Below are 23081 nucleotides of genomic sequence, written 5' to 3' on the forward strand. Positions count from 1 at the left end.
CGAAACCTCCAAGAGTCCGTTAAATTCTCAATTACGATGCGACGACTGACATAGGGACTTCTCCAGGCTCCTCAAGTTCGTTCGCGACTCGTGATTTTCACGCTGCTTCAACCGTCTCCCTTCTCTGATCTGCCTTTCCTTTTCTGTTAACTGACGAAGCAGTAGGTGGTGTTTCGCGCGCGAGTGCCAAGGGTGACACTTCCGCGTCGCGACGCATTGCCGTGTTCACGATGCGTGTCACGACGACGGTGACGACGACGACGACGACGACGACGATGGCTAGGAGAAGGGCGACACACAGCGTCGGTCGTGACACGCACACAAACGCCCACTTTCACGGGGTCCTCGCTATCTGTCTATCTTTCTATCCACGTTTGTATGTCTGTGGCGTGCACGCACGTATTAAGGACGCCCAGATGCATTGCCTCGATGAAGTCACCGCGGTGTTGCTGCACTTGCTCAACATAAGTGCGAATTGCAACACCACACCCACCTCCGCTCGTCACCGCTCTTCTCAACCACCGACCTCCGCCATCCTCGTCCCACCTCCGCGCTGTCGCTGCCACGGCGCCGAGGGTGGTTGCGAAGTGAGTGCCGTTGCGTGCATAACGTGCGGACGCGCATACTAATTACGACGTTTCCATTTTGCGCCATCCACCGCTCGCTATCTGCCATCCACGGCCCCTCCGTTTCGTTTCGTTTCCGACAGCTTTGCAGTGCCGTACCTAAAGGGGCAGCCGTCTTTTTTAACGTCGCTTGAAAGAAACGACCTCTGAACTTTGCCATTCCAAAAGCGCACCAACGATTCCGCGCTAAAATCACCACTGGACCGGCAGAATTTCGATGTCGATGCTTTGCTACCACGTTGCAATTTGCCTCGGCGAACACTCGATGTGAGATGATATCGATAAGAACTTGTTTGATTCAGGCGATTGGGGTGCTTTGGCAATAACCTAAGTATTTTAATAGCGTCTTCTTCCAATGTTACGGAAACGATTAGAATTGTCATTGAACGTTCGATCTTATACGCAGTCACAGACAAATTTTTCATATTTTCATAGACAAACATTTTATTTATTCTACTAGCGACATTCTTTTTTATTATAGATCCTCGCTTCATCATCCTCGTTATTTTCTTCATCGTCATCGTCATCGTGTATCTTCGTCATCTGTGTCATCTTATAACTGCAACGATTATCAAATCCTTGAGGAATATACCAAACAAACAACAATTAAACAAAATGTACATTTAACAAATTTACATAAACTCGAAACGAGAAATTATCGATCTTTCGTATCCTTTACCTAAGTAATTATTCAATACTAAGAAAGATAATTGGGTCGAAAATCCAAAGAACGGAATAAGATTAATGAAACTTTCAATCCTCGGAAGATCCGTTTAAATCGCGTGTCCTCGTCTATCAACTATCCATAACCTGGCTTAAATCCTTTTCTCTACCTCGACGTTCCCTTCGCCGCCAGTTACATGGCGTTGGTAAAACCCGAGAGAAAGATGGCAGAGCAGTCCGGAAGAAGGGAATGAGACGAATTCAGCAGCCCTTTTGTCAGCTTGCCTCGACATTCGTATTCTGGTAATTAGTTCATTTGCCTGTGCTAATTACGTTACTTTTTAATACCGTACAGGAGAGAAATGGCTATGCCGTGTACACGTACGGGTCGTCGTAACGCGAGCGTGCACACGAACGCGGCGTACCTTCGACGCGCGAGTTGCGTGTTTTCTTTTTTTCGGAAATTCGAAAGCAACACCCCGCGTGTACCTCGTATTAGCCGCGACCTCTTTTTCCTCTGAGCGCCAAGCGACTCGAAATTTCACCCTGTCGTGAGTGCAAACATCGTCCGAACAGTCACCGGGCATTAACGTTTCTAATTTTCACAGAGAGAACTCGTTTGCAAGATTCCCGTGAATTTGTTCTCGCCGCTGGATCTATTAATTCGTACTTTTCACGCGGTATCCCGATATTCTTTTGCAGAGCAAAGAAGAAAGGGACTGTGAATTGAAAAAGAGCGTAATCTCCGCGATTCGGCAAGTCTGAACCCCTGCGCCGAGTGTTTATCTGCTGTCCTCTCAGCCCTCTCTTGGTGGCTGTTCCAGCCTTCTCCAAGCTCGCAATTAGGGGGCGTCGGGACTGTACGCGACGCTACGTCGCCCTTTTGCCTGTTATTTAATTGGGATGTGCAATTGAATGACACTCGGTACACCAAGTAACGGGAAAGAGTTGTGTCGCGGTTGCTGCCATACCTAACGACGTCATTGTGCATTCCCACTAACCGCCCACTTCAATCTCTTTTTTATCAACCACTCTCGATGATGGTTAACGCCTTACGAATCGACGTCGCTTCTGTTCTCAAAACAGGCAGAAATCGAGGCGTCATCGTTTAACGAGGTCGTTGCTATTTTCTGTCGATTATAGGGGAGGCGTCGAACAACGTAGCCAAGTGCAGTACTCGCGTAATTTCTTTTTAGTAAGTAAAACAGATCTCCATTTTGAGTCCTCACTCTTTAGTCGCGTCTATGAAAATATAAATTTCTATAAAACTTTCACAGTCTGATAATAATATTGCGAATATTTCGAATTTCTTTAAATTATAGAAAGTAAGTGGGAGAAGAGAATATCGAGCGAATTCTTGGAATTTGGCTACGATATTAAAAAGTGAAGCTGGATGATGCAAACTGATTGAAAGTAACTGCACGTGAATTAATTCTACGTAATAAGACTGGTGGTGTCACGAAATTTCTCCAGAGGATTTCCTAGACCGATCTCGTGCCAACGATCGAGGTTCACCAAACAGCTATTATAACGAAGCCCGATCGAGCAACGGTCAATAAAACGAGGACAGACAGCGGTCTGATTGACAGCTGAAGCAGCCTAAAGCCGGGCATTATTGTCGCCCTAGGCGCAACCACGTCACGGGTAGAAATAATTCCTGCAGGACTTAAGGGATCATTCGCTCTCTTAATTCCGACGGTGCACGGCGCGTTAGGATACCGTGCCGTGTATTGTTGTATGATCTTTCGGAAGAAAAAGTTAGACCGTACCTGTCATCCCTTATTTATACATATAACTAGCACGTCGAAAATAAATCAAGGTTCGATTATCACTGTGTTAAACGAACGATGGAATTTGAATCGAAACCACTGGTTCTAATGCGTTTATCTTTCCATATACATTAGATCATTAAATATATCAGATATATTAGATCGATGCATGCGAGATGTTTCTTCAAATGAAACTTCAACGATACGTAGTTTCTTGAAAGGGAAAGAATTTTCGCAAGTATCGAGGCGATTCAATTATCAAATTACACAGGACTAACTGTAACGGGTCATCAACCGACAGCTTTCCCTGACGAGTCTAAAAACTCATTTCCTCGGATGCGTCGTCATCGGATCTCGGTTGAAAAAGCGGCGAGTCGCGAGGCTAAACTCGCCGAGACGCGCTAACAAGGCGGAACCGGGTGCCGATGTTAGAACGAAGGAGGTCCCTTAACGAGATCAGCTCCGTGGAAAGACGCGGTGATGCAGATCCGCGTGATATCCCGTGGGATTGCCACGTAGAAGGAGAAAGAGATAGCCTTTGACATTCCGCGAACAAGCAGCCAGAGATGAAGGAAAGGGAAGAAACGGTGGGAGCAAAGAAGAAGAAGACGAGCAGGAGAGAAGTCGAAGAGCGCGGAGCGAATCCGCGTCTTGGAAGACTTCCTCGAGCTCATTACGCCGACAATAATTAACGTTGCTTAAAGTGTCGTTATGGAAATAACCGGAGAAGAGGCACCACCGAAGTGAAGACGAAGTAAGTTCCGAGCGAGGGAGTGAAAAGGACACCGGGAGTCGGTGGTGGAATCGAGACCACCCGGTCGAAGAATAACGAAAAGGAGAGGATTGGAAAACGGCGGAGAGAACAGAGACGGCGTATAAGAGTCGAACGGGGTTAGGGAAGAAAGAGGGACGATCCTTACGCTATCCAACGCATTCTACGATGGAAAATGTTTCCATTGGTGCCCCGTACCGGGTTGGTCCTCGTTCGTTGCCCGTTTGCACTCAGCCCCTCGCCCGTTGCTCTGGGGAATATAATTCAACGATCCTCTCCCGGTGAAAGGCGAGCAGAGAGGCCGAGCAGCGGGGGGAAGAAGGGAAGGCTTGCGTTGAATGCCCAATTATTATATCGTGAAATATCTGCTAGAAAATTGGATAATACACTCTCTCTTTCTCCGTGAGCAGGAGACGGCCTCCTGGCTCTGGCTGAGCACGGCGGACGGTGAAAAAGGAAGAAAAGCCGGGGGCAAGTGGGAGTGAAAGCAGGTGAGAGGGAGAGAGGAGCGAAAAAATCGAGGACCAGTCAGTGAGTGATAGGAAGGGGCCCTGGTGGTGAACGACGCGGGGGTGAGCGACAGAAGATGTGGCTCACGCACGGTGTGTGTGCATAACGGCCTCTACGTGGGAGAAACGCGAAACCGCAGAAAACGCCAGTCAACGGCAGCCAGTATGCGGAAACCGCGGCGGAATGACACTCGTGCTCGCGCTAATTGGGCCCTCGAGGTGACGCCGCCGAGAGGGATGCTCTTCCACCCTCGGGACCATCCTCTCTCTTCTCTCCTCCGACCTGTTTCTTCGTTCGTCTCTGTCCGGCTCGGCGGAGGTTTCGTCGCGAGACCGTCCCACTCTTTTCTTCTTTCGCGGCAGACGAGGGTTTTCGGGGGTTGAAAATGCCTGGAGGACGAGCCGGAAAGTGGGGGAGCTGCGACGCGGCGGTGGATGCACGAGGAAAAAGGCTGATCGAGGGAGCGTGAGGGGGCAGAGAGGATGGCGAATGAAAAGAAAAGAGAACGAGAGAGAGGACACGCGAGAGATCACATTAAATCTTACCGGGTGCACGCCTCTGCAGAGCACCTCTACCGTACCACCTTTTCAATCCTCCCCCTCTCTGCCGTCCCTTCTGTGTGAATTTCCGGCCGTCCCTGCGAGCGTTATTCCGAGACAAGGACAAGCGAGTGCAGAAGAATCGAGCGTAAAGCGACGCGTTACGAACGTTCGCGAGAAATAAAGTCCTCGATGACAAACATCTTCTACGAGGGGGGCAGAGAATCGACCGAACCTCCCATTCTTCAACTCCTACGTAATAAACCATCGTAATGCAGCCAACAAATGGTAAATTCGAATTGCAAGCTGTACGTTAAAATAGTAGTCACTCACCGAGCCGAAGAAGGCGAAGAATCTCCCTTCGGGCGCCAATGATCCACGCGATTCATCTGAAACAATGAACCGTTCGTCAGTCAGTAAACGAGACGATGTAATTTCGGGAAGCTCGAATAAGAAAGTACGAGCAACAGAAAGGGTGAACACGGCCAAATTGCACTTTTACAGGGTCGTTGAATAACCAAGAATCGTTGCAAGAATTCGAAAACGAAACTGAAGGGTTGAGGGAGGGGGAGGGAACAGTTGGTTAAGAGAGGATGAAGGGAAATGAACGAGTTAACGAGCGAAGGAAGGAAGGAGTTCCCCGAAGAAGACGCTATCTTCGGGCATTTATATACGCTGGCGAGCTCTTCGCGCGCGTGTATATATATTTTATTGCGATATTCATAACGTTTACAAAGACGCTTCGCGAAACTGCCTCGTTAAATATTTTACGGTGCGATCGACCCGCCCTACCGCGTATCCGCAATGCACGAACCACTGAAGTGAATCGAATTCAATGGGGGCTTCTATAGATGCGTGCAGTCCCGGCGAAAAGTGATGGAAAGGCGGAGTAAATCACGATTCTTGCCTCAAGAAATAGGGATAATCTATCGTCGAACGATCTGTCTCTATTTAAAATCATTTTACGTTCTATGCGCCGTGATAATGAAATTAAACGATCTTTTAATTGTTATCATTTTTCTATGCGTATATTCTACTAGCGTGTTGTTGTCTCGATCACTTCAACGACATTAGTATATTTGCGTTTTCTGTTCCCGATCCATATCGACGAAATAGACATCGATAAAATCGATTCATCGGGGATTTCGAAGTGTTTGTACCGAGAAGAAAAATTCACGTTCTGCTGCAATATTTTATTTCGTATTTTGTTAATTCTCGCTTTCCTATCAATCGCCCCGTTCCACGTTTCTCCTCTCGTTCGTTGCGTAAATAATCGTTGCACGGTGAAAGAAAAACGAACGTGGATTGGGAAAAGAGGAAGAAGAGGAAGAACACTGTTCCCATCAAACCAAGTTTCTAGAATAAAGTTTGCCCATCGTTGGCAAAAGGAAGTTTTATTACGCCGTTACGAAGACGCATCGTGCCGCGAAAGATAGTTTTAATGCTTCTCCCCGCGGCATACGAAATCCTCACAGCTGATGTCCAAAACTATCCACCGATTCTAGACATCTTTATTATCTTCTCTTCTCGATTTGTAGAAATCGCAAGAGACATTACCCTTTACGTACCACGAAAACACGGCGGAGTATGTGGTGTCTCCAAGAATTTTCGTTTTATTACTTCGCAAACATTCCACGATTGACCATTTTGCGGGCAAATATATTAGCATAGATTTTAAACGCGATCATACCTGATATAATTATTAATATTCATCGTCTATAAGAGGTCGGTAGTATGTACTTTTCGTAACTGCTTCCAGAAATGCGAGATATTTCGCGAACAAAGGAACAACAACTTTCCAAACAGATCATTCGTCGTTTCGTTGCACGATCGGAGGAGATTAAGCACTAAAGAAAGCTCCAAGAGGTCTTCTCATATCGCATACGAAGATTCACATGATTCCACGAAGAAGCTTCAAACCATAGCGACTAGATCGTTCATGCATCGGCACAACTCCGGACAGCGTGCATCAGTCATCTCTGGAGGAAGACAGACAGCCACCGGGAGGAACGTTGGAGCGAAAAAAAGCAGATCGACGTTGTTGTTGTCGTCGACGACCCAGCCCTTTTCACCGCTACGAAGCTAGAAACCTCGAGAGGGATTCACCGCGAGCAGAGTCGAATGAGCAGGAATGAGCCTTGGAGAAGGAGCTCGAAGCTCCAAGAAAGCGCGAAAGCGAGAGAGAGAGAGAGAGAGAGAGAGAGAGAGAGAGGGAGAGAGAGTGTGTGTGTGTATGTGGAAGGTCTGAGGAGATTGCTGGTCGGACTGGCCCTCGACCTCGATTTTCAAAACGATTTTAACTCCGCGTCGAGACAAGGGAGCGAGGAGGCGGGGGTGGTTGGTTGCCGCATTCATTCGACCATTTCGGGGGTAGTACACCGCCGCCGAAATAAATGACCGAGCATCGGGGGCCAGGCATTCATAGACCCGGCACTGGCGCGCACTGCTTTGCTCTAGTGCCTTTTGGAATTCCGATTGAGGAGAGAAGCTCGCGCGCGCGCGCGCCAGCGCTTGAGCGAAAGAGACGAAAGTAGCAGAGGCTAAACACAGAGAAGGCCAGGGATCAAGAGAGGGCAGAGAGAAAGAGACGAAATGGATGAAGGCTGAACGCGAACAGGCCAGCGCTGCAACGGATGGATCGGTGTATTTCTGAGGAGGGGAGGGACCAGTGGGTGGAGGAGGCGGCGAGGCTTCTTTCACGTCAGGATAGTGAGCGATCGACCAAATCGCAGGTGAGTGGCTGCGACCGCGTACAATTTATTTATATAAACGCCGAGTCACCCGATTATTAATGAGAACTGCCGCCTTCTTCTGTCAGCAGAGACTGACGAGTTCCCTCTCGCCGTCCTTGCCGGTGACGCCGGTCCCCTGTGCCCTGTAAACTCCTCGGCCGACTGTCGATTGATCGATATTCTACCGCTGGAATGAGCTATCTCTCCGAGGAATCGTCTTTTTTTTTTCTTCTTCCGCGTCAAAGCTATCAATTTTGTATCGCTTTGCTCTTAATTGAAAAACCTCGAACAATTATATTGCAGTCAGAAAGAACGCTTAACAATTCTGATTGACGTCTTCTTTGTAGCGTATGTTTTAAGCATACCGATGCTTAGATACATTATCACAAATCAGCGAAGATATTCGCTCGTCGATTCTAAAACTATCAGGAGGATGGCTATGGATTTAGCATTGCTTCTACGCGCGATTGGAGAACCTCGAGCAATTACGTTGCAGTCGGAAAGAACGCTTAACAATTCCGATCGATATCTCCTTTTCAGTGTACGTTTCAATTATATCGAAACTAACACCGATTACCACAAATCAGCGAAAACGTCCAGCTCTGGTTTCACAAGTATCGATAAGCAGCAAGTTGTATAATTTGTATACTTCGAGTAAATCTAAACTCAGATATCGCTAGACCGTGACTATTTATACATTTATGAGACAGTTGAAAAAAGAAAAGAAAAATACACGTATGCAGAAGTATGTAAAACATAGAAAACGTAGTATTCTTTATGGAATTTCGCAACTGAAACGAATCTCTTCTTTGGATCTATCCTTCTAATTGCATTCACAAAAATATGAATTTGCAATTTAATTTGCGAACATTGGCGGTTTGGTAACAACGTATCGGCCGGGGTATACAAACGCTTATTGTATCGTACGTGCTAGTAAAAGTTGGAAAAAGTCTCGTTTCATCGAGCCGTCATCAGTCCCAGTCGCGTGTCAACCCTTTCACGCTGGATGCTTCTAATGGGTCGGAAATCAACAAAACGCCAGGTAAGTTACAGGAGATCCATCGTGAAAAATTCGTTGTGCCACCCGCGTACCCTCCTTTTCTCACTCTGTGCAGCCGCTTTATTGCTCGGTAGACTGTATCCTCCGTGTAAAATGTGGCACACCTGCACCTGGCTGCTCCCTAGCCATTGACGAGTTAAAATATAAAGATCCCCGAGGACGCACCGAAACCGAACCAGCTGAATTTTGACTGTCGCGATCAATGAGGAAACTCTCGACGGGAGGGCGAAGACAAGATCCCGTTCTCCAAGTTTCCTTTCTTCTGAAAACGACTCGACCGTCTAATGTGTCCCTTGGGAAACCACCAGGAATTTTTGGCAAAAACAAGGCGTGGATGCACTTCAAACCCACGTTTTCCATTAATCAATTCACCGCTGCCACGAGCTTCCTCCGTCTTTTTCGCACCGTGAGAAGTCGAACCGGAGCACGTGATATTTTAATGCGTCGTCTCTCGTTCGTTTCATTCGGCGGAGAATCTCCGTGGAGTTCTCGAAGATGTATCTCGCGAGATTCCTTGCAGATTGTTCAACCGCAGGCCAAAAGATGACACGAGAGAATTTCTGTCGTGTAACGTCCGGAATCGATTACCTCGATGACTACGTAAACGCGGTCGAATTTGCGAAACCTTGTGGATCCAGACGAAGAAAACGTAGACCAAAATTTATTCGTGAAACCGACAATGTTACGCGTGATCAAGTTTCGCACATTTGTCTTCGACAAAAGTAGAGTACTTGCAGTACCTTTTAATAGTGAAACACAGTGAAACAAATCTCTACGCAGATCTCATTTTCCTGCATTCGAAAAAATATAAATTTGTGTAAAAATCTACAGTAGACGATTATTAATAGATGATAAAAACAAATTTGCTTTCAAAATCTAAACCTATTTCGCCCTATTAACTATTAAAAAGAATTACGTTTCTTCCAATCAGAAACATTGAAATATCGAAGCTTCCAAAATTCTTGTCCAAATTGCGACAATCAAATAAAAATTTCGACTTCTCTCACAGGCAAGAATTTATAATTTATACGGTAGAACGTATGAATATTCAATGAAATAAAATAGAGTTACAGCGCAGCTCTATTGAACTTTTAATCATCGACGTTAACTTCAGCGAAGCTCGTAATTTCCCAAATCTTTTTTCCCGATTTTTCCCGACGCGAAGCTCGCGGGTCATCAATAAAAATAATCCCAGCTTTGCGGCGGCTTACCGATCACCAACGTCTCCCAGTTTTATTTATTTTTAAACCGCTACGCGTCATTGCTCGAGGGTGTTCTCGGGGGTGGTTCCGGCCACGTTGGCCGTCGTAGCGAACTTTCAAAGGAAACTGAGAGGGGTGCACTGTACCGAAGGGGGAAGGAGGGGTGGCTAAGAACCAGGTGTCACTCCGCGACTGTACAAAGAAGTGATGGATGTCTAGCACAGCTACCCTCGTAACGTGTCACGACCTCACCTCAGGTGTCACTGTAGGTCCACGCCTCGTTATCTTCTCGATAGGGATAAAGAAAAGCCGATTTTTTTCATTCGCAAAGCAGATGCAATCTCCGTCAGTAATATTTTTTTATTTACTGAACTTGCTAAATGCACTGATAAAAACGATTGGAAGATGGTTTTCTGTGTCGCTTTGATTTTTCTATCCATTTTTAGTGATTGCCTTGAGATCAACTTTTATTATCATACACAGGCTGTTTATGCATTCGTGAATAGTTTGATTTGAAGGCGTAAAAAATATACATACGACGTAAAAAAAATGTTTAAAACAGAAATAGAAAGTGTGGTACTTGTTGCAATGTTTGGCGAGTAGGACAAATGTTTGCTTAGTTTTCATTTCATTGCGTTTGGCACGCGAATAAAATCTTTCAAAGTAACCTTCCAATTGTTTTCACGATGTATCTATGATAATTCGTTTAACATTAGAACTAGGTTAGAAGCGCGTATTATAACATCCATTGGTGAATATAGATCCTTCCTGGAACGTTATTTCTAAGCAATAGCAAAATCTTTTTTTATTCATCTCTGTCAAGAATCCTCGGAATACCGGCAATAAAGTTCCACCGACAAATAACATCGATCCTGAAAGCGAAACGTTCCTCTCCGCGTAATGCTTTTCAATTACATGGTTTTCCCTTGAATTTTCGAAATTGACCGGAACCGATGAGGTTTCGATGGTTGTATCGAGGGTTCGCCGAGAAGAGCCCTTCGAAAATTCCTGGAAAGTACGATGTCTTCCGAGATCCTCTGCGCGCAGCATTTACGCGAGTATTTTGTCGGTCGGATGCTTCATTCATATCTACAACGGGCGGTCTCTGAGATGCGAAGATTTTACGTACGAATCTCTACCATTCTTTTCTGTGGTTCTCATCCGAGTTAGTCCTACTCGCAGCAGGACATCCAGAAAGTAAAATACACGAGAATTTAAAAAAAAAAAGTGTATCGTTCTAATCATTTCGAATTTTGCATCATAGAATTTTTATTCCGTCTTAATCGTTTTGCATTTGAAGTCGCAGAATTTTGACTAATCACCTCGAATTTTAAATCAAAGCAAACCTTGGTTATGAGTTTTATCTTTTCGAGGAAGAAAGGGGGAAATCCCGATAATCCAGAGGAATGCAAACAATGTAAAAATCTCATTCACGCATTCACGTGTGCATGGATACAAACAAACGCGTTTGCCGGTTTCTCGCACTTCAGAGGCGAAATGTTATTTTTAACCTGGAGAAGTGTCAACCCCCGGTAAAAATTCACACCAAGTAGCATGAAGTCGCACCTGGACTCATCCACGAGTCACTTAAATCGTAGGTGGCGTGAAAATTCAATGGCCAAGGTGTGAACCCTAGAAAGAACCATCCTCTGTTGCGGTGTCGTCGTAGCAAAAACTTCTGGAAGGTCCTGCGCGTGTTTTCTAACACCTGGAGAATCGAAAACTCGTCTCAAAGTCGAATTTCGGCTTTATTCTTCCGAACCACGGCTCCCTTTTTCCTTTGTGCGGCCACGCGACCATCGAAATAAAGGAAGGACGCGTTTAATTTATCTATTTCTTCGAATCCCTGGCTTTCTTCTTCTTCACAATAGGGCCATTTAAACCATAATGCTAACTCGGTAAAATCAAGTATACACGTTAATAAGTGGTTACATATCAGTGTACGTATACTGGTATCAACAGCGTGGTATTAAAGTTCAATAGCGTCTATTCTTCAATTAATATTTTAATCCCAATCCAGCCATTTAATTAAGAAACCGTTGCATATATATTTAATTAAGATACCGTTGTAATATATTGTTCGTTAGTATGTGGTTTTATACATTTAGTTTGCATGTATGTTTCATACGGAGAAAATATCTGGTAGAAGCAACCACAGTGAAAATAGATCGTACGTAGCTGACATGCAAAAATTACCGTTTCGAGGAAGGCGAAAGCATGTCAGATTCTACCGATTCGTAGGAAATGTTCGTCACTCGTGGTGGCAGGGGCGCGGGGGTGGGTTTCTTTCCCTCGCGCAGCCCAGTGGCTTCTTTTTCGTTGGGATAGGTCCTGTCGGGGGCACCTCATTTCCTTTTGAGTTGACCGCCACCAGAAAGGGGGAGGATGGGTTCCACAACGACAATCCTTCCCCCTCTTTCCACCCCCGTTGCTTCAGCATCATCCATTGAGTCCGATCCGACAATGGACCGTTGGTCCACCGCGCAGAGAGAAGCTAAACCGTGAAAGAGCAACGAGGAGGAAACGACAGACGAAGGGGGAAAGAGGGTGCACAGGTCTCGGATATATATCTGAAAATACCATTCATACGCGAAGGCTAAAGTCACCATTCAGAAACGACAATCCCAAAAACGAGCTCACTACCGGGGAAAGTGCGATGGACTCGCTGGTACTTTTGTTACCGAGCCGGTCCACTCCATCCTTTGGATGTTCCTCGAAGACGAACTGCATATAAGCCTCGTGTCAACCTTTCACAAAGCTCGATCCAACAAGCAAAACGCTGCAACTACTGTTTATCGTGAGATTTTCACCCCATCGAGGCGCCATCAATTCAACGTTAAATTCAATTATACAGGGTGTGTTCGAAAGGTTGACGTCAAACTTTGGAGCAGCTAGTACAGCCAAAGTAGTAAAACCACAGCTATATTGCTAACGCGATGTGTACTTCGATAAATACAACGTATGCATCGAAGCTGTTTCCTTATTGCCGTAAAGCATTTAACCGTCGAATGGTTCTCGACGAAGGGATGAATTGCACGCCTGGTCATCAAACTAGGGCGAAATAAGGTCGGCGACATTAAAGGAGCGCCGGTAAACCGACCTCTAAAGGTTTTGCTCCCTGGAGAGGCAGCGAGAAAAGGTCATTTGACTCCGTGATGTCCGTTTAATTGCCTTAGCAGCCATCGTCATCGCGAGAATAGAGCGTCGTTTCGTCCAGTTATCGAAACGCTGTACTTTCGGAACTCCTTTGAATTACAGCGTCCTTAATCCTTCCTCGACACGCATATTTTATAGTTTCCCTGGTCGAACCAAGTCTTACAAATCGCTTACGCGTCCCATGTTTTTGCTATTTTAGGATTTTCTACCGGAATCTGAAAAGATTCCGGCATATCTCGTGGGGAAAGATAACACTTCGCTTCGGGCAAGTTCACGAGTGAAGTTTCGAAAGTGTAAATGACACAGGTTGGCTACACGGGATTAAAATGCGAATAAGGGTAGCTAAGTCCGGTCAGAGTAGCCGATAAAACGACGACACGAAGAGGACGAACGACGAGAACAGCCGTGTAATAATACGGATAGGGGCGAATAGAAATAGATAAAAGTAAGTGAAAGAGAAAGGGGCAGTGAGATAAAAGTCGGCAGAAACAGAGAAAGCCGCGGGGAGACAGAGATAGGAACTTGGTCTGACAAAGGACGACAGAATCTCTTTGTTCTCGCGGCTCAACGGCTTCGCTCCGTGGCCGCGATGTTTTGTCAAGGTCACTCATTCACCCCCTTTGCCGGCTGCCCGCCTTCATCGCCAGTTTTCAACTAGTCTTTGACAACATACGTACCCAGTACTTCGTCTCGTTTCTCACTGCTTCCAAGTGATTACTAATAATCAATTAATTTCCTCCAGACACTGTAAAACCTACATAAGTTTCAACGACCAACGGTATATCACTATGAAAATTAGTCGGCTGTGAATTTATAGCGTGTCTTTTGTAGCGCGTAATAGTACGAAAAAGTATCATATTTGATTTTCAGTCGATTCCTATTTGCTCGCTCGAATTATTAGAAGACCGGATTTGCCTCCATATTGCAGCAACCTCCCCAATTTTTCGAACACGTCGATGTAAATGAAAATTTCTGACCATACGATCTCGATGAGAAAAGTGAAAGAAAGTTGTCAAGCTGTCGATACCGTAGATGTAACGTTTACGTAACGTCACGACAGGGAAGAAAGTACGGAAAGGGGATGTACAAAAGGGAGAAGGTCGGAACAAGTTGGGAAAACACTTAGCCGCGCAACTAATGCTTTTATCGCGACCCTTGATTTCGGCCTCGGCCGATTTTCGGCACAAATCAAGGCATTTGTCCCCGGGACGGTGGTAAATATGTTTTCTGGGTCCCCCGTGTGAAATAATGCGTGCAAGGGCCACGCTTGCGAGTGCGTGACAATATGCGCCAACGTATCTGGCCAGAAGGGTGTGAGATAGACCGAGTGACGGAAGAATGGTACTTTATTAGTACCGTGTAATAGCATTTTCAGCGGGACGTAAAGATGCCAAATGCTCAGTGTCTCAGAGTTATTGTCTTTGAGAAGTATAGCGGAAACGGTGGCGTATTGCCTATAAAATTTATGGATTCCAACGTTCATATTCAGCGGATTCGCAAGATGCGATAGAGTCGTCTCCTAAAGGCTATTTAGGTGAAATTTCGTTCCATATCGTCGCGATAAAACCATCAATTTTATTTATAATTCCATTTGTTCGACTTCATTGATTTCCGAAACAGAAGTAAATTGCAATTGAGATTAAATTTCAACCATGACGGTACTAACGTGATTTCTTTTGCTCCTCGAGAAATAAGCATTGGTTTGTTACAATATAACAAATACTTCAACTTCTTCGAGTTTCATAAAACCGTAGAATCTGGATAGAAGACGTAACGAGGACAAAAATATCATGAAAATCTTGGCATTCCATTTCCTAGCCACAAACTTAAAAACCAAACTTGGTGATGTAAATTGATCGAATAAAATTACAAATGGAACGTTGCATCCTTAATGGGTCAATGATAAGCTTAAAATCTACACAGAAACGTATCACAGCGCGGAAACCAAATGATCATTCCTCCTAACCTAGTGTACCCCGTTTCTCCTTGATGGAATATCGAATCAAAGCCTGCAGAATTCCCAACCGTCTCTCAACCCAAAGCTTTCGCGATTCTCCGCTCGAATCGAATTATCCTCGTCGGATTGCACGCAGGCACATCCTCCAGTCTTCGCGGAAATAAAATGCCCGGGATATGCGTTCCAACCTGGCGAGTTCGTCGACTGACCGCCACAAGCACGGTGGCAGCACCTACCACTCCAAGGGGCAAACAACCCCTGAGCTTCAGTGACACGGGGGGTGGAGTAGTCCCGTAGGTAGAGGAGGAGAAAAGAGGAGGAGGAGGCACTCCATCGCAGTCCGTCGCCTCATCCAGAGGGTGGGAGTAGCCGGCGAGGTGGTTTTGTCTTCCCTCCCCTGGCCCTCCACCATCTAACTCGGCTTTAACGCGCTTGCGCTGGAAAACCACCCCCGTGGAGGCTCTATCACGGTCTCTCCCTCACTCTCTCTCTCTCTGTCTTTCCTCCCGCCGCCACTCCACCCACCCATTCCTGCGCCGCGTGTCCTCTCGCGCGCCACCCCTCTATTGATTTTGTTACAAACCGGCTCCAACCCCCGACTCACCCTCGTCGAGTCTCGCGGACTCTGTTGGAACGATACGCGCCGATGCGTGTATATGAGTCTTCGCACGACCGTGTTTATCGTTTATTCGTGTACGTACGCGCGATATGCATACTCTTAGACACAGCTGTATCTCCGTGAACCAACGAGGCCAACGGGGAACTCAGGGTTGCGACTGGCCGAGTGCTCGGCGGTTCTCTATACTTTCCAAGTTGCAAATTCGTGTCACTTTATCGATTCTATTCGGACGATTTCAAGCGATGGATACGGAGATACCTTTGTTCGAAACTTCAGGGTCAAAGTTGGCGGTATATAGTTACGTACAGTGCCGCCTTGCATTGGGACCGCAGCTTTTAGAACCGACGGTATCCAATTCGTCTATTCTTCGAATTGTCTCGTCTGCCAAACGATACTCTAGCGATACATATCTAGTACAAGCTAACGTTCCAAGTATCACCGTGTTACTATCGGCTATCTATTCCCTTCAAACTTCCCGATATGCACGTTTCCTTGCATTAGAACTAAATTCGGTCCGGATCCGTAATCAGAAAGCCAGCGAATATCGTTTATCGCGGAGAAGTGGTTCGCGTTAATTCGCGTTCATTCGAGATAGCGAGTTTTTCAAGCGATTACGACTCTAGTCGCTCGGCATCGCGTGGAGTGTCGCGCACGAAGAGCAAGTGGCACGAAGAAAACAAATAAACGCAATATATTTCTCGCTGTTCCGGTAGCTCGGTTTTTTCCTCGTTACTCTGGCCGATCGTACGCGCAAGCAAGCAACATTCGGGCAGCCACTCGGTGGTCCCCAACTGGTTCAAGTACCACGTGCTCTCTCGTGGTCGCCCTTGCGCTCACGTCCGACCAAGAAGAAGTACTCGAGAGCATTTGCGGTGGATTTGACGGTGCTTCTCGCCACGGGAGCCCCACTTCTGTCTGCCGGTAACCATGGGGTTCTCTGCCAGCGAGCTCCCTCCTCCTTCATCCCTCTTTCTCTCTCTTTCAACCCGCTTCTCTTCGTTCCTACGCTTTTTCTCGTTCACTTTCGAGAGGCTCCATATGATACCTCGTGATAATCCCCCGCCTATCGACTAGGGAGTTCCTCTCTCTCTCTCTCTCTCTCTCTTTCTCCTCGTGGATTAAAAGGGTGCCCCCTCCCGGCTTGCGCCAGATTTACATTTTTTTCCTACGTTGGCGGCGCCGCTCGCTGATCCCGAGTCATTTGGACGCCGCCTGGAATGTCTCATGGAAAACGTCGAATAAGCGGAAATCTGGAAGATCGAAAATCCTTTGAACGTAGGCAAAATTCCGTTCGAATTTTCCTGCGAACGAGACAACGCGGGGAGGGGGGGATGGAAACTAGAAGAAGCCGCGTGTCTTCGAGACAACGTATGTAATGTAGCGTATCGAGGACTGTTCGATTAGAGGAAACGTTACGTTCGAATTTGCCGCGTGGATCGAGTCAACGGGGCATGAAAACGAAAAGAAGCGAGGATACGACTATCGGAGACAAGAAAAGTTGAAAGTGTCGTGTTCACGGTGCTTCAAAAATGAAATTAAAATGCAGCGATATTTATCAAGGAGGTAGGGTGAAATATTCAGATCGACATCTGGTGGCTTCGTTTGTGCAAACGAAGCCGGCTTGGTCCGTTAAGCCGGCTCCCGCGTAAGTCAGGCGTACGGAGATTCAAGAGCCTTGTTTCGTGGGATTGCCGGATCTCCCGGCGATATATTGCGCCGGGACGGTTATATACACGATCCAATTTGCGACATCTTCACCGTGTCTACGGGGTGTCCGGTACAAAGCGCGTCACGGTCACAAAGAGGATCAGACGAGAGTACGGGCAACGAACCCAGGGCTCAAGACGTCTCTCTGACGAAGATGCAAAAATTAATATTCATCGAGGCCAGACGTATCGGAATTTAACGAGTCGGTTTCCATGAGTTGGAGCGCGAGGGTCCTCAAAGGGATATTTCTCTGCATTGTTCGTAGCTACCTGCAAAGTCATCCAAACCTTTGTAACGGTACGGTGAACAAGGACTTGAGAAAACTGCCAAAAATTTCAAACCTAAAAGTGGCAATTGCAGGTCACCAGACCGTTTTCTCATAAAGAAGAATCAACTAAAATATCCGGCAGATCACGGTAACAAAGCTTGTTTTTTCCACGCGAGCGACACGGATTACGATCGGGTCCGTCGCGAGGATCTCGGGGAGGAAGCTCATCGCCCGGTCAAAGTGGGTTAATAAAGCGATATTAAAGCCACGGGGGGTGTACCGTGACAGAAGATCCCCACTGTCCACTCGGGTGCAAATCTTGGAGCTGCGAAATTACGCGGCCCGACACCCTACGATCTCACCGCCATAGCGTTTCATTACCATCCGACTATCTCGGCCACCTACATACGCGAGTTATCTTCTCTCTTTCTCTCTTTCTTTCTCTCTCTCTCTCCCTCTCTCTATGTCTATCTGTCTCTGTCTCTTGTTCGATCCAATGTCCGCACAGACGGTCGAATGCTATGGTATAGTCCTGCTTCTGCTAAACTTTACAAACACGAACGCTTGGCTCGTTATTATCCCGTAATCCTGGTGTTTTACATGTTATGAGAATGCGCCGGATAGCCTGTTACCCCGCGACCTTCAATCTTACGTTATTACGCGGTTACTGCGGATCCACATATGGCTAGCAGCCACCGGGCCGCGCATGATTTTACATAAATTTCACGAGTCGGAACACCTTGCGCCTGGCCGACGACAACCGATCCTTCCTCGCTGAATAAGAGATGCTATGAATTTGTATTCATAAATCCACGGCTTCGCTGCTACTCGTTTCTCTCATTATACTGTTAAAATTTCCAATTGGATATGGAACGACGTTAAACGAGTTAGAGAAACAATTTACTGAACACGCAACGCGATATCATCAGTGGCCTTCGAAAGGTTCGCGTAAGTGTACGTTTCTGTCCATAAGCAAAGATTCGATATTAAGCTAAGACAGTTAAAAGGCGAAAAAATCGTACTCGTAAAGATCTGCACAGCAAGATCGGTCGAAGAACAGCTCATCGAGACAGGTTTCGTGGTAATAATATTAAATTTTAGTTCGTTCGACGAAACATATTCGATTGGAGTAAACTATATCTACCATGGAGGCAGACGAACTCGTTTTAATTGATTTGTGATTTTGCCTATGAGCCTTCGTCATAAAACGCGAAGAGTAAAGCTCATGGTGTTTTGTCTTTACGATTTTCAAATGTCCTGCAACCTATGGACAGTAGCGTGTCTAACAGATCTCGATGAACGAGAAACGAGCGAAAATCTCGGCACGCGTGCGATTTCCACGTGTGTTTTGACAACTACCCCGCCCACGCGTGTTCTCACGCAGCGGCTCGTGCACGCACGGCAACTCGCCATTAAGTGCATTAGCACGCTTTTAATGCCAGCCAGATCGCATTTATGGGGTCCTGCGCACGGTCACGGGGGTCTGCGTTCGCGTGCACGGTGGGTGTGTCTGGTTTCATTCTTCACGCACATCGGACACGTGGCCGCGGCACGAGCTTCGTAGACGTCGAACGTCCTCTCTCTTCCTTTCCGCCTCTTTTTCATCCCTTGATTGGCACTTTAAAGCCGGACGGCGGGCACGATTGCGCCGCGTCGCACCGAGAAAACGAACGCAGAATACCCACCCGTGTCGAAATCCCTGTCGCCCGGTTCGCCGACGTGTGTCCGCCACTTTGCAGGGTAAATTGACTACGTTTCACGATGAATCGCTTCTCTCCATCGAGACGACACTTCGCCAAGAGAATCGTCGCTGCGGGATCAGAACCAACGATTCCATCGTCTCGCGTTTACTAAACCCTTTCTCTCTTTCTCTCATCGAATCGAATAACCAAACGACTATATATATATATATAATTCATTTTCATCCGCGATTATTCCCATTTCATTTTCTCCGTTTCACTGTTTTCCTGTCCCGCATCACGGTCAATTAATAGGAGTCATTTATAAGGGCAAACCGGAGAATCTGGGAATCCGCAATCCACCGGGGAGCAATAAATCTCAAGTCGCCGAGCGGGATGGAAACGGAACCCCTCTTGTAAGCTGGTTGTATTGTAGCTATTACCGAGCCATGCATCACTAGGTAACAACCACACGGTTCACTATCTCCGTCTCTCTCTCTCTCTCTCTCTCTCTCTCTCTCTCTCTCTCTCTCTGTTTGTCCTTCCTCTTTACCTCCCCTTCGTTTCGTTTCCCGGAGGAGAGCAAAGGACGCGGTGTAGAAAAACGGGACGTCTGGGAAGTTTCGCAGCTGATATCGGGCATGGACCACCCAGGTGTGCTGCGCGTACCTTTCGTGCAAGCGTTGGGGTGTTTCGACATTAAGAGAAATATTAAGCGACGCGTGGATCGCGTTTCGTGAGCCAAGTGAACCGAACGACTCGTTGATGAGCGTATCGCGACATCGAGATACATTTATGGCTTTCCGAATTTGCCAGGCAGAATTACAAAGAAGGGGATGCTGTACGTTCATCGGGCGAGACTATTACATTGTCGTAAGCTACAGCGAAAGATGCACGCGTGACTGATCGTTATCACGCGTGCTACTTCTATTTGTCTTCTTTAATCCATTGACCTACCAATTTTCTAGTACTAAACATTCTTATGTATAAGTATCTTGAATTAAAATGTTGATTCAGACGCTTCATTGGTACAGCAATTTTTTTAGACCTATAGTTTTCATTTCAGGTTTCGTTATTCGTTAAATAAGGAAATTTTAATCGAAATGAAGACAACAAAACACTCGGATCGATAAGTGTCGAAGTAATTGCTTCAAGAAGATTTTTACATCTTTTCCTTTGTATACGCGTGACTTGGACACCGACTGTGACGAAAAAAATAGAATCTGGTAAAGCGAAAAATTAAGAAGGGAAAGGTCCATGTTATTGTGCCCTTGAATATGAATGTTGTTTTGGATTACAAGGTCTAGATACAAAAGAGATATAAGTCGATTTTTATCGCTGTTTTAACGTTAGTTTTTTTGGTAATATCCTTTGCTATAAATGTATGAAAGTACTCTCTATCATATTCTATTGTAACGTAATACTGAGAGAGTAAGGATCTGGATCAACATACACTATATACCTGTCCTCACACTTATACTTATTTCAATATACTTTTCTATTACAAATTCACCCATGCGTTCCTCTATCAGTCAACCTGAACAATAAGGAACGACCATACTGTCTCGGATCGCCTGGCAGACTGTTAATAATTTTCCACTGGGTTAAAAATAATGACCCTTTAAACGCGGCTGTTAGTAATAAACGAAATGGAAACGTCCGCGCGTATTACATTAATTATCATATCGTGTTAAGCTTTGTTATGTTACGTGTACTTGAAGGAAACGACCTGAGATAAAACAATTCGATGTCGAGGATAGGAAAAATCGTAGAAAACATTCTCGTGTCCACCATATTCGTGATTGAACGCCTTAAGCATTCACGTTCTAAAAGTCGCAAAGTCGTGAATCGGAGTGACAAGAACAACGATAAGAACAACCGATACCGAAACAAAAAGAAAACTAGCGTAGAAAATCTCGTACGCCAGACAGAAGGCCGCGTGCAAACGTGAACACGGGAGAAAGAAACGAAAGACCGGAAGGGAATCCACGTCCACCGACATAGTCTCTCTCTCATCGGGACGACCATCGGTTGGAAGAACGGAACACGAGCTGGCTGGCTGCGCGGGGTGGTTGTCGAGGGGTGGTTGGCGCGGGATGGTTGACGAGGGTGGTACCTACCTTCTCCTCGCGCCCTCACCGGGCGCTATAGTAACAATACGGGGAAACATAGGGAAATCAATATGGCTTCCGTTGCCCTCTTCCCTCTCGTCTCTCCCTGTCTTTCATCCTCACGCTCTCTCGCTTCCTCGTCCAGGTTCCTCTCCTTCTGACACTCTTCAACCCTCTTTCCGTCTCTTTCCCGGTTGCTCTCCCGCGCTCAGCGCGGACGGGTGAACCCATTATGAGGGGGTGTTACTCCGGGCCAATCCCCAACCATCCGGAGAGAGAAACTGGAGAGACGAGAGTCCAAGAAGGGCGCATGTGCGTTGCTAAGGCCACCGGATGGGTCGCGGAGTTCCGCGCGCGAACCCGGACACCCGGTATACGTGGTCAAGCCGGTACAAGGAACACGCCATTATGTACGGAACGGAAAATAACGTGCGAAATAATTATGCCAGCGTGACATATGTGGAAATCACGTTGCTGCAAATGACTCGAATAAATATCGATGATACCCGAGATATTTGGTAAATTAGTATAATTCCATAAGGAGAAATATCTGTATCCAATTTGTAATCTTTGTTTTATCATTTGTCAAATGTATTGGTATTAAGTTTGGTTGACAGACATTTTGAATAATCTTGTAGCAAAGTATGATGAAATTCAGAAATGGATAGAATTGCAAGTGCGTAAGCATTCGGATGCTCTAGTGGCGTATTCGAGAAACATCCACGCGATGTCCTAAGTCGGTACTGCAGGAAAATGTAACGTCGATATTCTCTTGTATAATATGCACAGGGATAGGAGAATTTTTCGAAATTTGTAACATGCAATAAAAAAAAAAAAATAAACGATCGAAGAAATACAAAAAATGTGGTCATTTGGTTAGTACACTACTACAGTTTTTGAAATAATTTTCAGTTTACCGATGAGACGACGATCCATTTCTGGCTTTTCAATGTCTGATTACAAAGACAGGAAGAGGTGGAATGTTACAAGGATTCTTTTCCCCGTTGTGTAACCCGCAGATCCAAACACACCCACGACGGAAGAAGGCACACCCAACTTTTTAATGGGTTCTCAATCCTCAAGTTCTCGTAAGGTGGGGAAGGATATTGGGGGCGAATTTTTTCTACCCCACAACTGGTGAACTAAGATTTGGAAGATTCGAGAGAGAAACTGCGTGCGCGCTTTTCTGCTGCACCAATTTCAGAGGAACTCCTTTGAGAGTGGGGATTATATTGGACAAGAAAGTGTTTTTTCCTCCTCGTTAATTTTTCATCCTCGCGTTTTCCCCTTGTCGTCTGAAAACAGAGGTTGGAGGAGTGCGGCGTACAGATGATAGTAGTAGTGGTGATGAACCCGAACTGGAAAGGATATCACAACACAGAGCGCCCTGAAAATGAAACCACCTGAAAGGACGACGTTCTTTTGCAAGCATTCCTGAGTAGCGCCGGACCACGGAGTTCTACTCTATAAAGCATCCTTATATAGGAATTGCGCTTTCTAACGATCACTAGCGAGAAAACCATATATGGAAGGATTTTGTTAATTTTTTACTTCCACGTTGTGAAATTAGCTTAAATATTTTACTATAAATTAGTATACGAAGCTTTAATGTCAATGAAATGGATATAATTTATTTTTCATTAATAAACTAATAAAAAAGTAACATCAGGGTACAACGTTTCATCCCAGTAGCCCTCTAGTAGCTAATGAG

General features: G+C 46.0%; 1 long non-coding RNA gene across 1 annotated transcript in view; it reads right to left on the reverse strand.

Annotated features, from left to right (window-relative positions):
• LOC141445837 (uncharacterized) overlaps positions 1-23081 on the reverse strand; it is a 120241-nt gene that overhangs the window by 60783 nt on the left and 36377 nt on the right. The gene's annotated exons all lie outside the window — the stretch shown is intronic.

The sequence above is a fragment of the Bombus fervidus genome, chromosome 10 (genome assembly GCF_041682495.2).
Source record: "Bombus fervidus isolate BK054 chromosome 10, iyBomFerv1, whole genome shotgun sequence".
NCBI classification, from domain to species: Eukaryota; Metazoa; Arthropoda; class Insecta; order Hymenoptera; family Apidae; genus Bombus; species Bombus fervidus.